Raw genomic sequence first — 4455 nt, forward strand, 5'->3', positions numbered from 1 at the left:
TGCTTCTGTCCCTGCCCCTCCAAGGAACCCCAGCTCTGGGGATTTTGACATCCCCCTTTTCTGCCTCCTCATGACCACGGGGATGGAAATTTGACCATCACAACTTGCGTGCAAGGATGCCAGAGAAAAATTCAACTTCCTCTCATTCCTTATTCCTTCCATGAGCTTTTACTGCTTCTGCCTTCTAGCAATGATGAACCTGGCTCAGCCTTGTTGTTATGGTGGGTCTCAACATCAGGGATGCCCTTTGCAACACAGGGATAATATCGCCTCTTATCTCATAGTTGGGATTGTCAGGGAATGCTTAAAGAGGTGTCATATACCGGGGCTTGTAAAGGCTCTGTCCCGTGCGACGTATAGAGTTAGTGGTGACTCCTTCCTCTTCCTGCACTTCCTCCTGGCTTTCCGAAGACCTTCAGAGTTAAACCAAAGACAGTTTTGTTGCATGGCTGTTTTGTACAAAGCATTTTCTTACTGTGGGGTGTTCCATAGCAGTAGTGGCAAGCAGGCATTACTCATTACTCCCCCAGCGTTGCAGATGAGGAAGCTGAGGGTCAATTGTGCCACTTGCTTCAAGTCACCCTGTTACTAAGTTGCAGAGCTGATATGTTCATTAGGTACCCTGAGTGCAAGGTCTGGTGTATCCAAGCTTTTTAAGAGCCTTGAAAAACTTTTGAGACCAGGGAAATGATTGGCTCAAATATAGTAAAAGAACACTATACCATCAAAATGAATATGCATTTAGTTGAGTATGTGCAGAATATTACAGTATGTCAGCTTGCCTCTTGCAACTTTCCTCTTACATAGTTATACGTAAATTACATTAATGTAGAATATGGGCACATTTCACTGGATTGTAAACTGTGAGATCTTTCAATTAGCAATAATCGCGCTTCGGATAAACCTCATTGGCTATGGTACTGCCACTGTGCAAAGCTAAAACTGTGAGCTCTTTAAGTAGGGCCTTCAAAAGCAAAGGAACTGAAATCCTGGGAAGAGGTTGAAGCAGCTGGATATGGAGCTCAGTCACAGAGTCTGGTGCTTCCAAGTGGTTCCAGCATCTTCTGGAGTTTAGCTAAGTCACTACTCTGGGATTCCTGTGGTCTGTGGGAAGGGTATAGATGCTCCAGAGCTAACAGGTGAATCAGCAAGTTTAAAGACTCTCATCCTTCCATAAAGCTCTCTGTGACCCTTTTCCACCATTCATTTGTGTCACATGCTTGGTTATCAGGACATACACGATTTTAACTAAATCCCCTTAGATGCTTCTGCTGTGCAAGACTGTTTGTCAGTGGACTTAATGGATTTCTGCCTCACACTCGCCACAGTTTGGGGTCTTCCCCATTCCCACTGTGGGGAAATAAGGCTTATGCCTTCATTGAAACCATCCCAAGGAAACCAGCCTAACTTGACCACCAGTGACGACCTCCCTGCTTTCGGCTAGTTTTATTGGCAGGAATATGCAACTTTTTCCCAGCCTAGGTACTGCCATCTGTCATGGTGTCTTGTACCACAGCAGAGGACTGAATAGCTTGCTGACTCACAACAAAAATTAGGTACATAGAGAGCCCTGAATGGATGAGGTGGAATGTTTCTACACATGCAGAGTGGCACTACTCACAGGAGCTTTTAAAGCCCACAGACACACCATGGCTGCACTGCCTGCCTTTCCTCACAGATTATGTTCTTCCCCTGGATTGTTCTGTGTGTCTGGGTCCCTTTTCAGAACCTTCCATGTCACTATATTAAGACACCACAGTATTCTCACAACAGAACTTATGAGATTCCTGGTGTGACATTCAGAGTCTGCATTAATGTTCAAATTTCTTGTAATGGTTAATTTTATGTCAACTTGACCTGATCATGGGGTGCCCAGAAATGTGCCCAAACATCACCCTTGGTGTGTCTGTGGGGGTGTTTCTGCATGAGAGTAGCATCTAAATAGGTTGACCAAGTAGAGCAGATTGCTCTCCCCAAGGTGGGTGGGCCTCATCTAATCAGTTGAAGGCATGAATAGAGCAAAAAGGGCTACAAGTCAGAGGGAACTCTGCCTTCCTGTCTGCTTCAGCTGGGACATTAATCTTTTCTCACCTTTGGACTCAGACTGAGATACTGACCTTTCTCAAGTCTTGGGCCTATTGATTTTCAGATTGGAACATATACCATCAGATCTCCTGTTCTCAGGTCTTTAGACTCTGACTAGAACTACTCATTGGCTCTGCTGGGTCTCCAGATTGTTGATTGCAGATCTTGGAACTTCTCAGCACTCATAATCGTGAGAGCCAAATCCTTATGATAAACTTTTCTATAGAGATGACAAGATTTATTACATGTTATATTATTTATTACATATGCATATATATAAAGAAATTTATTTTACACACACACACACACACACACACACCCTGTTGGTTCTGTTTCTCTGGAAAATCCTGACTAATACAGATTTAATATTATGGACAAAGGTATGCTCCCCATATTCATATGTTGAACCCTAGTCCCAAAGTGATGGTATTTAGAGATGGGGCCTTTGGAGGAATTAGAGGTAGATGAGGTCATAAGGGCAGGGCTCTGGTCTAATGATATTAGTGCCCTCATAAGAATGGAAGTATGCTGGAAGAAGAGGTTGTGTGAGCACACAGTGAGATGCCAGTCACGTACAAGCTAAAAGGAGTCCTCAGGATGAAACTTACCTTTCTGGCGCTTTAATCTTGGGCATCCAGAACTGTGAGAAATATTTCTTCTGTTTAACCACACCCTTCTCCCCAAGTCTGTGCTATTTTGTTCTGGCAGCCCAAGCAGATGGATACACTTTTAGGTTTTCCTGGGGAAAGAGGCCACCTGGAATCACCCAGGAGCTTCTCCTTGAACTTGTTATAGGAAGCTCACATATCTGCGCAGAACAGGGATGGAGTATAATGCATGCTGTGGTGTGCTGCCCAGATTCTCCCTCAGCACCCAGGTGTTCAATCTTTTAGCTACTGGGAATTTTGAGAACTCACAGCTGAGTGTCTCTCCAAGTGCTGACCTCAGCAGAAGCTCATGTCCTCACCTAGGCTTATGCCTGCATCCAGTGTTGGGTACATATATTGAGTACAAAAGCCCCAGTCTCCTTGCCTCAAAGCGGAGCAACTCTCAAGGGCTATCGCAGCCCCAGAGCTCCCTGTGGGATGGCATGAGACCTCTGTTGCAACCATATCAGTGTCTCCCACATTTGATCCCAGTGACACCTTCTAATATGCTTCCTGTATGCATATTTTCACCACAGACTCTGTTTCCCAGAAACCTGGCTGAAGACCCTTTTATATTACAAATATTTTATTAAACCTTCTTTATATGAAATTTGTAGCTGCTATACCTACCTCGATATGAAATTAAAAAAAATATTTTCTAAACACAAAAAGCAACACATTGTTTAATTAAATAATAATGCATTAATTTAATATTTAATAAAGTTATACTGTATCAGGTGAGACTATATCAGAAGATAAGAAGCAGTCAGGAGTTTGTGCTGTAAAATCACCATAAGTGTGAGGGACACGTGATCCAGGGGTCTTGTTTTAGAACTTCAATGCTGCCAGCCACCCTGCTATTGGGAATATTTTGTGAATTGGTTATCAGCTCTTGGGAAAATTCTGAACAAAACTGATACAAGATTCTCTTGATGTACATGGTAGTTGTACTCCTGGATAAAAATAGTATAAAAGTAGGGAAAAATTATTTTCTGTTTTTATGTGAAACAGAGAAAAAAGTTTCCCAGCTCAGAAAAAGTTTTTTTTTTTTTTTTTCTTTTCCAGGATGTTTGGAGGTTGCGGGGGTCATGGGCTAATTTTTATTGTGTGGCACTAACATGACCACTGCAGGACATAAGCCTGGTAGGGGTCCCCACCTGGGGTCCCCACCATGAGACAACCAGAATCACTGCCATATGCCTCTGGAGATAAGCACTGGTTCTGCTTTTAGGTCAGCATGGAAGAGGAAAGGAAGCGAATTCTGAGCAGCAGCCCCCAGACAGTACACCTTTGCTGCACCTTCAGACTGGTCCACCACAGACCCCCAGTCTGGATCCAAGCCTGTGTGATCCTGTTTCAGGGCATCTCCTACCAGCCCATGCTCTTATTCCAACTTTATCAGACAAGATTCCTGTCAAGGAACGACTTGCTTCACTTCTGGACCCCCACTCCCAGCTTCTCTTTTTACCCTCACTGATGTGTGGAGTGTGACGTATAGAGCCTTTGTAAGGAGCCCCTCCCGGTCAGCCTCAGGGGTCATACCTGTGGCCTTTGAGAAGCTGCCATGTGGTCTCTGCTAAATTAATAGGTTCTATTTTGAGCACCATGATTGAGGGGTGGTGGCACCAGCCTTTTATAACCTCTTTTTTTTTTTTTTTTCAGATAGACAGCCGTAGTGGGCAAGTTTAGCTTTTATGGTTTGACAGCCTGATAATTGGTAATT

At 43.8% G+C, this 4455-nt stretch overlaps 1 non-coding gene across 1 annotated transcript; it reads right to left on the bottom strand.

The window, feature by feature from the left end:
* Window positions 1–799: 799 nt before the first annotated feature.
* Window positions 800–938, bottom strand: LOC123393106. The gene has a single exon (XR_006607839.1). It is a non-coding gene; the product is annotated as a U4 spliceosomal RNA (small nuclear RNA).
* Between the last annotated feature and the right edge of the window lie 3517 nt (window positions 939–4455).

The sequence above is a fragment of the Mustela putorius genome, unplaced genomic scaffold (assembly GCF_011764305.1).
Source record: "Mustela putorius furo isolate JIRA1106 unplaced genomic scaffold, ASM1176430v1.1 tig00000738_pilon_pilon_pilon, whole genome shotgun sequence".
NCBI classification, from domain to species: Eukaryota; Metazoa; Chordata; class Mammalia; order Carnivora; family Mustelidae; genus Mustela; species Mustela putorius.